General features: G+C 41.1%; 1 protein-coding gene across 4 annotated transcripts in view; it reads left to right on the plus strand.

Annotated features, from left to right (window-relative positions):
- The window catches only part of NAV2 (neuron navigator 2), a 266,799-nt gene continuing 254,395 nt past the window's right edge, over positions 1 to 12,404 (plus strand). For all 4 annotated transcript variants that reach the window (XM_080405389.1, XM_080405385.1, XM_080405386.1 and 1 more), the window contains exon 1: positions 1 to 12,404. This exon is cut by the window's right edge and continues 31,629 nt beyond it. The gene's annotated coding sequence lies outside the window, so the exon portion shown is untranslated.

Raw genomic sequence — 12,404 nt, forward strand, 5'->3', positions numbered from 1 at the left:
CTCTGCCCCCCCGATACCCTCCGTGGGCTGGGGGCACAGCCTGCCCCGCCGGGGGCTTCCCATGGGCTGCGGGGAACCTCTGCTGGGCGCCTGGAGCCCTCCTGCTCCTGCTGCACCGGCCTGGGGGCGGCGGGGGAGTTGCTCTCACACGGTCCCCTCTCTCCGGCTGCAGTTGTGCAGGCTTCTCCCCTCCTTTTAAAATATATTATTCTCGAGGTGCTACCACGGCCATTGATGGGCTCAGCCTTGGCCAGCGGTGGGTCCCTCTTGGCACTGGCTCCGTGTGACGTGGGAGAAGCTTTTGGCAGCTTCTGGCAGAAGGGAAAACTCAAGATAACTGCAGCCAGTGTGGTTTTGTCCTCACAAAACATTCAGCTCTGTAACCTCTGTGGTCCTCGAGGTCTGCACCCAGATTTTGGTGGTGTCAGGGTTGGTACCAGAGGTATCTTTGGGTACGGTCATGTGGTGTGAGCTCAGAGGCAGAGTTCGGGAGCCGCCCTGTGATGCAGGTTACACCGATGGTGTCCTGCTAACTATTTTTCTGCAATGAACTTTTAATTTTTCTTACAGTGAATGGAAAATACTGGCATCTCATCCAGATGTCAAGGACTACAGTTACTTGTTGTGCATGCATTTAATTCTACTAAGCTATGAACACTATTTAAATTTGTTTAGAAATAAATTAACTGAGGAAATAATTAACTATAATCTGGAATGATCTGAAAAATGTGCCATTACTGCCAAGACATGTTCTTTGTATGACAAATCCTATAGTTTTTTTGAAAGGGATGATGAAGAGGAGGCAGAATTATTCTGCTCTTCCTTCTTTTATTAGCACTACAAATGCATCTTTCTTATACTAAAATGCTGACAGTGAACTTTAATAAATCAATTTCATGGATGCAGAACACTGTCTAGGGGACAGTGGTTAATGTAGGGAAATGAATGCACTTCAGTAGACATGTGCTTTGGAAAATTGTGACTGGAAAGAGGTGCAGAAGTGGAATCAACTTGCATAGTTCCCTGTGAATAGCAAAAACATCTCGGTGAACGGCGAAAATAACTTAGAGGGAACTCTGAACCCAGTAATTTCAGCCTGATTGGAAATACCTGCAAGTTAATTTGAGGTGATAGTGAAGTTGCTGAAGGAATGAATGAGTGTGCCTGGGAAATCCCTGATGGCATCTCCTCTGGTAGGCACGGCGGGCAGCTGTGCAGGGACTGTTTTCTCTCAAGCCTGTGGGGTTCAGGTTCGTTCCTGGCATACATGTGGTGAGTTTTTACAGCAATTGCAGGCAGGGGAGAGGAGTGGAAGCAGGAACGTGCTGCAGAAGGAGGTGTTTTGGAGGAGATCGGTAATGTGAGTGCATACAAAAGACACTGCCTTTAAGGAGGGAGAATATAGGAAAGCATTATTAGTATGTATTTGAGAAAACCAGAAACAGTTTTTGTTGGGCTTTTAAATTTAATTTTATTTTCTGTGAGAAAAAGGTAATTTTATCCCAAAGTGATTTTTTTCCATTTGTTTCCGGATGCCAGTTGTCCTTTGGTCTGCTGCCTCTGTTGAGCTGGCTGGTGTTTTGGGTTCTTCGCTATTTCTTAAGTAGCATGTTTATTGCCTTTTGCATTACACTTTAAATGTTAGCAAGGGCATAAACATTTAGGTCAGGTCAGGCTGAGGTCTTCCGTTACTGCTTAATATCCTCCCTTGAGTAGTTACATTCTGCTTTTGTGTGCCGTCTCAGAGGAACTTTGTGTTGGTGGGAATGAAAATGAAGCAAAGCCAACACATTTTTTAAAGGAGGTTGATTAGACATAGACAAGAAGACGGCTCTGGGAACTGTAGAGAGAGAGGATTTAGACACGGAGGGATCGTAGGAGTATTGAATCCTCTTTATTTCTTGTAGCCTCATGAATGAAATCTTCACAACTCAAAGCTCAGACAGTAATATTTAATATGCTGCTCTGTTGAACAACAGCCCAGTTCCAAAAAGCAGTATTCCAACTGACATGTTTTGAAAGAGAAATTAGTTTAGCCTATTAATAATCATGAGTGAGAAAACATTTTTCTGCAGTCGTTATGGATTGTAGTCATCAGTTACGGGTGTTTTTTATGTGTCTCCTTTAGCTTTCCCCATGGTAGCCTTTTTTTCGTTCCAAAGTCATGTATTTTAATCTAGGAAGGTGGAACTTGCATGATTTATTTCACTCTGGTCATCTTTTCCCCTGCTTGCCTGCGGTTTCCAGCCTCATTGCCCCAGTCCTCTTCACAGCTTCTGAATCCTCTGACCCATTTTAACCATTATCTCAGCGGTGCGCTGTAAGGTTCTTGCAAGTTTGGTGAATATTACCACCCAGGTGGAAGAGATAAATCAGATTAATTATTTTGCTAACAGAAGATTTGCAGTGGGGAGCCCATTTTCTCTTAAACCTGCAAAAGGAGAAATGCTGTCAAGGCATCTACCACATAAAAACAAGAAGTCAAAGGAAACTCATGTTTTACTAAACTCCAGCAACTGCAACCACTACACAAAAAGCCATAGGAAAGCAGCTTCATTAGTGCTTCATTAGCTCTACTTAACAGACTCAAAGGGAAATGAGCACTATACAGGAGCTGAATACTGTTCCACATGCTCCAGATTATTTTCTAGCTTGTAGTTCTTGTGAGCTGTTCAAATTGGCCAACATCTGCGAAGATACTAAAAAATGGTTCTGCTATTGGAAAATTAGAATATTCCCCTTCTGCAACCCGCATCACTGCTTCTCCCTCTCTTTTACCCTGCTGAGCCTGCTCCCATCTGCGTTTAGGTGACGTTAGCACAATTCAGACCGTCCAGAACTGCTGAACTTTGTCATACATGGTAATCTGTATAACCAGGACACTCTTTCATGTCTAAAGTATTATTTTTATATATATATATTTATGTATATATGTATGTATGTATGTATTCCTTATACCAGAACTGTTGGATAGACATGTAATGTCTTTTTTTTTTTTTTTCTTCTGCTGAGACCCTTGCATATTTATGGTTGTTCTTAGCTATATTTAGTTTGTATGATTGAGTTCTTTCAATTTAAACAAGAAGTGTTTAGAAAGAAAATGTTCCAAAGTGGGCCACGTGCTTTCCTCTTGTATGGCATTTTTGTTCGATTGTACAGCAGCCGGTGTCAGTGGAACTGAGGCATTTATAGAAAACACACATTACAAACTGCAGAGGGTATTGACTTAGGCAGTAATGCTAATGCTTAACAAATGCCTTTCCTGATCACAAGTAAATAGGAATTTTGGAGATCTGTGTGTACTTTCTTGACAACTGCCGAGTGTGTGTGATAGTGCCTCTTTGTCCTGTGCTGATTTTTTATGAAGAAAAGAGCTGGGCTTTTTCAAGGCAAGACATAATGAATTCTGGTACTACTTTACTTTATATTTTTAGATCACAAAGGATAATTTACTTGTCCTTTTCTTACAGCTCTTGTCGGAATTCATGTTGCTTAATCTCCTTGCTCTGCTATTAAAACTCACCTTTGTGTTTTCCGCATGCTAGGATAGACTAATCTTAGCTCCTGGTAATTAGTGCTTATTTAGTTCTTTGTGCTCCATGGGTGGCCAACAAAGGCCTAATACAGAATGTGCATATTTTATCTTCACAGTAAGCTAAGAATCCAATCAATGAAAAGGCTTTTTTTTTTTCCTCCATAATTTGTATCTTGCCCTTTCCACCCCCCCACCCCCCTTACCATGTAAACCTGTGGATGTATTGAGATAATAACGCTAAGAATCAATTTAACCCTGCTGCTGTGGTAAGAGCAAGAAGCAAGAGCTGACACTCAGAGTACTTCTGCAGAGGCCGAGCTGAAGTGTGACAGCAGCGTGTTTCAAAGGAGCAGTGTTTTCAGCTGCTGCCAGAAGGTAGCTCTTCCCAGGGCTGCGTTAAGCAGCTGCTAGCACGACAGACAGCTGCCTTCCAGGACAGCTTCTGAAGAGTACGTCCAAACGGGATGAAGATCCAGCTCGGACTCTTGCTTTTGACACCCCTCTTTCCCCCACAACCCCAACCACATCAGTAGCCTTCTTGCTTTTTAGAAGCTCATCCTACAGAAAGGATCTGTTCCTTCCTTGAGGTTAGCATGTTAAGCTGGTGGTACCTCCTGAAGGAAGCCAGCAGTCTCACAGTATTTCTGTGGTATTTCTGTGCTCACAGAAGTCTGATGGCAGGTCAATGGCAGGTCTGCCAGGCAAAACAAAGTGCTGTTGGGGGATGCAGGTGCTATAGAAAGGAGGTATATGGCTGACAACCATGTTCAGTGCACCCTAAAGGTAGAGCATGTCATGTAAATTCCTGACTTATGTATGTGTGTCAATATGGTGGGATCATTTTTACTTAAATAAATCCTTCTTAGTTTAAGACTGTGCTGGGGATCTAAGACAGGGAGAATTAAACGGTTCAAGTTGATGCAGTTTGGGAATATATTTAAAGTAGTAAGTTTATTGCTTTTTAATAGGTGATATTCAAACAAGTTAGAAAGGTTTGCTGCTGAAGACTGCCTTAGATGTAGATCTAAAACATAGGTAGGTAATTTTAAGAAAGATGTGGAGGACCACAGCTTTAATCCGAGACAGCAGTTATCAAACATCAGTAATGGCTTCCTGCCTTTAGCAGGGAAGAATGTCTGCTGTGGTTTTCTGCCTTGGAGTTCAAAGCTTGAATGTCTGTGCTCTGAAGCTAAACGGACAGGGAAAGCAGTGAGTGCTCCAGTAGAAACGCTGCTTAAAATTTTGGATTTCATTTCCCTTTCCTGTACAGCTGTGAGCACCCAAAAACATTCCCATTGTTTTCATGGGTTTAGGTTTTCAGTGGCAGCGAAGGATGAATTGTTTCCTGAGGTGGCTCCAGTACTGCCTTTGGATTGCACGGCAGAGGCATCTGCTGGTGCTCAGAGTCAGACAGACCGATAAGTCATAGATAAGCCCTTGTATTTACTCTTGCCGGTAAGCAAAGAATGGAAATGGTTCTCCTGCCCCTTCTCTTACCGGCGATTGCATTTTGTGATGCAGAATGGATTCAGGAGCTGGACTTCTACTCATGCTGCACCTTGACAAAGACCTGTGGCGTTGCCAAGTTGTGGGATGGCACAAGTCATCGCCTTGTACAAATCCTCCTCAATTGATGGGCAGAATTGCAAAGATTATAAAAAGATTTAAGATAGGCACACTTCGCTGTTTCAGAACTGATATGCTTGAATGACAAGAAAGTGTCAGAACAAGCTGAATATTTCCAAGTAAAAGTAGAAAAAACCTGCAAAGTTCCTAATTGCTAATACTCAGATTGAGTGTTCCTGTCTTTTGCATGCATGAAAGTACAGCAATGCATTAATAAATCTGGTGGAATAAGATAGGAGCCGTACTGTTTAGGTCAGTGGCTTTGAAACCTCAGAAAAAAATGTACCTGAGATAGTTCTGGTTCTTCCAAGCCTTGTGCTTAGGGAGTCTCCCTTCTCGTGATGTGTTTTTGTTTTACTGGGAAGTGGTGTGTTACTGATTCACTCTCCCTTCGCTTCCTTTTGTGTATTTAAACTACTTCCCTAAAGAACTTAAATGTTTTTTGATGATTCCGTTGCTCCTTTTGTCTGCTAGTTCATCTTCTCTACCTCCTTCCAGTACCTTTTGAACCCATTTACCAATTTCTGTAATTGGAGGAACTGTACGTGCGTTGAATCTCTACAAATGGCTCAGTGAGGCTAATGAAAATCTCTAGCTGCCCAGAGGAAAGGCGTTCAAACGGAGCCGCTCATGGAGGGAAGTGCATCCTCAAGCTGTGGTGAGAACACTGGAGGTTGTTCAAGAACATCTGGAAGAAACTCTGGATTTTTTAGGGGAAATAAAGATACTCACAGGGAAAGGGATGGCAACAGGAGTAGCAAGGTAGTAGTGAGGTGGTAAGTCTTCAGGAACTTGGGGGAAGCAGGGGGGTATGGTGGAGCGAGTGATTACTGGGAATATGTCATTTAGAAGGGCAAAGAGCAAGGATTGTTCGTGATGGATGGAGGCACATTTATGGGATGTAGGGCACAAATCCACAGGAGATGCTTTCTTGTTCCAGTGTGGGCAGGAGAACTTTTCTCTGGTGGCACCCAATTAATTGTGGTTCTGTTTGATAAATGTTAATATATTCCTGTCTCATAAAACTGCTGTGTTAGCATGTGTCTGGCTGCCATTTGTGAATTCAAACCAGCAGTTTTGCTGTGCAAGTAGGTCTGCTTTTCAAAAGATGGTAAATGAACTCGTGCTGACTTTTCCACTTCAGGTCAGCCTGCGACTGTGTTTGTACAAAAGCATTGTGTTGGCGAATCAAGAAATTAATTCTCTAAACAGTTTGCTGCTACAAAAAAAAAAAAAAAAAAGGTGTTTGGACATAGCTGGTTTTAGGATGTAAGCTTTCTAAAAATATAATGTTCCCTGGAATTATTACAGGTACTGCATCATTCCCATCGGTTGTACAAATCCATTTTTATATGTCTTCATGGCAGTGGCTGCTTTATCTGCTAAATACTGATTAAAGCATTTTGATATAAAGATGAGCTGCTAGCAAATTGTCTGTATGCAAAAATTAAGTAAAATTAAGCTTAACTGAATTAAAGTCAAGATGGCTGTGCTCAGTCAATTTACATTTGCAGAAAAACTGTGCTGCAGTATGTCTTTCTAGAATGTGCTAAGACTTACATATGTTTTATAGTCCAGTAAAAAGAAGTAGCTTTTGGTGATTACTTAAATAATTTAATCTGGCCGATTTGATAAATCTTTGTTAATGCTGTTATTTTGAAGCTTCTTGCATTGACTATGTCAGTCTAAACTAAAAATAGGGCAAACAGGACTTGCAGATTTCAAGCTGCAAGTCATTATGTAGTTAATGCACATAATTGATGAACAAATGGGAAGAGCATACATCTGATAAATAATATATGCATAGAAATTGTAGCCTGCCTACAAAGAACTGTGAAACAGAACTGAATAAGCCACAAAATTGGAAATGTATTCAGTGTTATCTGAATTATTTTTGCAAGCAACCAAGATCAATAAGGGCATATACTAGAGATTAGAGCATTACATTAGTGTTAATAGAATGCCCTTCACTTTATGTTTAAAAGCAGTTGCCATATGGTTATTTCTGAGTCCTGCTGTGAATCTGGTTTTGATGAAGCATATGTTTTTGCTTCCTATCTCCTTTGGTTCAGGCATGCAGCAAACTGAACTGGTTTCCTAGCAGCTGGATGCCTATGGCTGGTATCTCAGCAGGATATCCTACCCAAGGACTCATTGTATCACTTGATGGAATCTTCTTAGCTGTTTGCAGATTTTTTTGGTGTGAGTACTCTTCTGAGGATCTGAGTGTTTCTGCATCAGGTGAAGAGACCACAAAGATGCCCTTTGCTTGGATGCATCACTCTGTTCGCAGTTCTCATGCCCCTCATATGTCTTTCCATTTAGTGACCTTTTTCCAGCTGTCCTGGTGGAGGGATAGGTGAGCACAGCTCATTCCAGAATTCATTAGCGCTGCTCCAAGCATCAATTAGTAGTGAAATAGGTGGTGGTTGTGGGGTAGCGGTAGTTCCACAAAATGAATAATTTTCATCTGCCCTAGGGACATGAGGAATTGCCTCCAAAACGCTTCCACTGTAAACTCAGATGAAATCACTGTTCTCTGTCATAGCAGCGTGTTCTGCAGTAAGTAAATCACCTGCTCAGTCTATGCTGTTATATCTGTAACAGTTAACCAAGAGTGTGCTGCTGAGGCCCCAAGTCCTATTGTAAACCAAAACAAAACAACAAAACCCTCTGACAAACCTAGCCTCAAAATAAAGAACACAGATACAGAGCTGCATCTTTATTTGCCAAATGAAAGTGAAGAGCCCTGTAGTTAAATTTCTGCATTTGAAGGAGTATTAGATGTGAAAGCTTGTGCAGCTGAGTACAGGAGGAGTCTGACTGACTGTCAGCTTTCGTTTATCAGTCAAAGGATATTTCTCTATTCATGTAGTATAGATCAGAGTGGCTGCAACCCAGGGGGGCCACTTTAAATCAGTCTGGGTATTCATGACAGTAGGAGAGAGTGCTGTGGAGGAATGCTTGTGCTCAGCACGCGATGTGGGTTGGTGCCAACCACTGAAGTGGGGGAGTCTCCCTGGGTCTCCTCCAAGTAACAACATCGTAAAACTATTCAGAGGAAGAACTTGGGTGTAAATATCTGAAAGTTACAATACTGTATGTTTAAAGTGCAAGTTCTTTTCAATGATGCTGCAGGTCATGCTTTGTTTCTGGCAAACACCAGCATGAATGGTTGGTTCTTCCACTGACACGAGCTTTTCAAGGAGAATGGTTTTCAGATGGCTTTTCTGCACGTCTCGAAGCACTGTATTTCTGTTCCTTCTGTACCGTGTTTTTCCCATCCCTTGTCTCTTGTGTCTGTCTGTATTGCGTGCTGTTTGTGGCAGATAAAAATCTCTCATGAGTGTGCAAAAACCCCACCTGGATTGCCAGGTTTGGCTGGGGCTGCTGAGTACTAATAAAAAGGCTGATCAGAACTATTTCTGTATATACAGTTGAGGCTGTGGTCCTATGAATTTTCCTTTGGGAGTCTGTTTTCTATGAAGAAACTGTCCCAGTAAAAACAAGCAAACCCCTGCAAAAAGATGCTCAAAAATGTAAATGTGGTTACTTAACAATTTTGGTACCTTCTCAGCAGACTTTGTAGTGAGTTCCCAATAGCAGTCAATGCAAATATGGTTATGGACCAACAGCAAACTCAGATTCACCCCCTAGAATAAATTAATTCTTCCAGTCCTTCTGGAACACAGTAGGTGGTGAACAGAAGGAAACTGAATCCTATTTGCTACTTTCTGAGTGGTTGGTTGATTGGGTTTGGGTTTTATTTTTTGTTTGTTTGTGTTTTTTTTCCCCAAAAAGATACATCCTAGTTGTATGTACTGACAAATTTTAAAACCAAAGTTATCCCCAATATACCTCAATTAGATGCAATTATGGGGATTAAGAGGGGCTTTAGTCTCAGCTCGTTAATTGCGCAGTCTAGGGATATATAAGCAGTGTTTTTGTATCTTACCTTCCCCACAGCGTGGGCTGAAAAAGCCTCAAGCTACTCTGTGTAGTAAATGTTGCAGACGTTCTTTAATGCCTGTAACATAGATAGAAATCTTGAGAAAATAGTGTTTTACAGTATTTTGATGAAAAACTGAATTCATTGAAGTTGTTCCTGTAGTTTGGAAGGTGACAGACTTGATCATAAGGAGAGCTAGGTACAGCACCTGTAGAGAGTAGGTTACTACATTACTACAGTCCTTTGTTTCCTACCAAGAATTAAGAATTATATGTGAGCATATTTAAAAATTAAAAATCCATCAATTAATCAGAAGTGATAAAATATTTAACAAGTGTACTGCAGAGTGCAGATCCTTCAGACTAATGCAATAAATATGTTCACAATATTTCAGTTTTCCTACCCTGCTGAGGATGTCGGGAGGACCTCCGTGCCAGGCTAGGCTTGCCTCAGCACCTGGCAGGGAGGAATTCAAGCTGGGCTTTGGCTGTTGGCCATTTCTCCGCTCCCATGTGTAAAGAGCAACCCCTGCTCCTTTCCTTGTTAAAGTAATGCTCTTTCCCTTTTCACAGCAGAAAAAGCAGCTCAGCACAATAAACCTCATCCCCATCCCAGTAAGGCAGTGGCCCCTGGTGACCTCCTTCCCTGAATCTGCTGCAGAGAAGCTGGCTGGTTGCAGTGGTGAGGTGTGGGAGGAAGAGACAGCCTGACCCGGAGAAGTAGGTTAATGCAGCTTTCCCAGGGAATAGCTCAGACAGTCGGCACGCTGCAGGTGCTCCGGTCACAGCAGCATCACCATGCCTGAAGGCTGCCCCTGGTTTTCTCCTGCCTTTTCTCCTGCCACTGCTTTTACAGTGAGGAGTCGTGTTCTGCTGCAAACCAGCACGTAATTATTTGATCTTAAAAAAAAAGAAAAGAAAAATAAAATAAAAGAAAAAATGGTCTTGTTAGTATATACTGTAGAACAATAAAATAGTAAATACTCTGCACAGAAAAAACCCTATAGTAAGCAGAAATAATAATAATTTAATCCTGTTTAGCATTAGGAATTTTTTTAAATTACTAGCCTGTTTTGTGACCAGTCAGGAAAATTAAGTGTCTGATCTCTCTCACTGCTGAGTAATGAAATGCCTGATTATTAATTGCTAGAAAGTTTTTGATGGGTCACATTGGAAAAATCTTTTGTTTTTTGCCATTCACGGTGCAAGTGGGCTTTTAATACCACAAGCACGTCAGTCCTAACAAGTTCCCTGGAAAGTGTTAGGCTTTCTGTAAGACTGAGCTTGGCCTTATAAGCTCTCCGTGAGCTGTAATGCAGCCGGGTGGCTGTAGCTGTCAGGATGTCCCAGTTTACTTGTATATCAATTGGCTATATCCAAGCACCATCTGCTTGAGACCTGCTGCTGCAAGTGGAAGTTTACACTTGAAACGGTACTAGATCAGATCAATGTATTGCTGTGCATCTTGATTGTTAAGTAGTTAGGAAGCAGAAGGAAAAATAGTGGGATATTTTATCTTTGATACAAATTTGCAGGTAGATGAATAGTAGTCTTCTGAAAAAAAAAAATTGCGTATATAGGTTAAAATACTGTGTCTCTTTTTCAGCACCCTAAAATGTTTGTCTTTTATTATATACTATAATAATTTTAACAAAGAAATATTGAGATTTTAAAGCTGTATTCTAGGATATGCTGACTGAGAATTAGCCAAAACCAGTGAGATAAAGTGTGCAGCAAACTCAGTTAATCTTCTTTACTTTTTGCTGCAGTGGTTTAAAATAAAAACCCCAAACTATCCCATGATCTTTAAGAAAAATGCTCCCACATCAGGGACTTCAGAAGTAAAACTCTTATTGCTAGCTCACAGCAGGGGATAAACTCCCAGCAGGCCAGCAGGATAATACTATAGGTAAATTGAGCAAATGTCCTTGCCTTTCCAATCAGCTAGTATTTGAAGGGTATTATCCTTGCTAAACTTGTCATCCACTTTAAATGGAAGTTGGACTGCAAATGTACATACTCAGCATGACTTTTGAGTTGCCTCTGCAGTTTAGGGCTTGGATTTAATTCTTAAGGACATAACTCTGCTGCAGCTTTATTTAATCTCTGTTTCTTTGCTTTACTGTTCTTCATTGTGTAAGGAAACTACTAATGAATAAGCAAAGTAAATAAGCAACATCTTGGAGGGAAGAAAAAAAGCTGAAAAGCTGAGTATCAATTAGATTCAGTAAATTTATTTCTTAAAGTAGTCAGAAAATAACTGTAACTACTGTATGTTGAGGAGAAGAAGTAACCTTTCTGGCATGGAATTGAAGGATTGATGTGCTAGAATATTTAGTGAAATTGTGGGTTGTCCTCTCTAGCCAGTGCATTCCACGTAACTAGAAGTTGAATTGTGAAAGCTTCTGTTTGTTGTTGCTGTTGGTTGCCCATTTGACTCCTCTGTTTTGTCCTATTATAGTCATTTTAAAGGCAGATGAACCCAAATATTTGTTAGTCACATAAATGCCATTGCTTCCTCATCCAAAGCCCAGTCTCCTGCAACCATTAAATAGGAACTGCAGTCTTCAACAGCTTCAGCCAGGTTAACTGGTACAGTATACAAGGCACGTTTTCCCCTTTTAACACGTATATAGTAAATCTATCTCTAAATAGGTAAATATATACATTATAGATATATATATGAAAGACATGAGTGGAGGAAGAATGCACGGAGGAAGAACAAATGAATAATCTCTAAATCCTGCTGAATTTAATATCTTCACGAAAGTTCTTGAGATTGTCTGAATAGCAATAATTGTATTAAACTGAGCTTGTTTTTATCGGTACTAAGTGTGAAATTTTGTCACCCGATAAATACCTCGCTCTGCCACAGGTGTGAACAGCAAAGCAACTGAAAATGTTTCCTAGAGACCGGGCATGTTGTCTCAGCTGCAAACTTCACTATCTTCATGTGTGCTTTTTCTCCTCTTTAGGGAGGAAGAGTCTGATGCTACAGGGAGAATAGCGTTGTTAGGCATGACACCTATAATGAGGGGGGTTGCCCATTAGTTTACTTTGAAAGGAAGAGAAGGGAAAACACAAATAATAGCAATATCATAAATACAATGTTTTTCATATCTCATGCTGTCAGCTCAGCCTGAAGGATAGCTGCAGTGTCTGTTGAAGGCAGTGCTGAGGAACTGGAGGTTTCACCTTGTTACACACCAGCGCTATTGCTTTAGTGGTCCATCAGTCTGGCTTGCTTACACGAGGACAGCGCAGATGCTATAGCATGGGCTCCAGTTTCTTAGTT

This window comes from Falco punctatus (assembly GCF_963210335.1).
Source record: "Falco punctatus genome assembly, chromosome: 10".
Taxonomy (NCBI): domain Eukaryota; kingdom Metazoa; phylum Chordata; class Aves; order Falconiformes; family Falconidae; genus Falco; species Falco punctatus.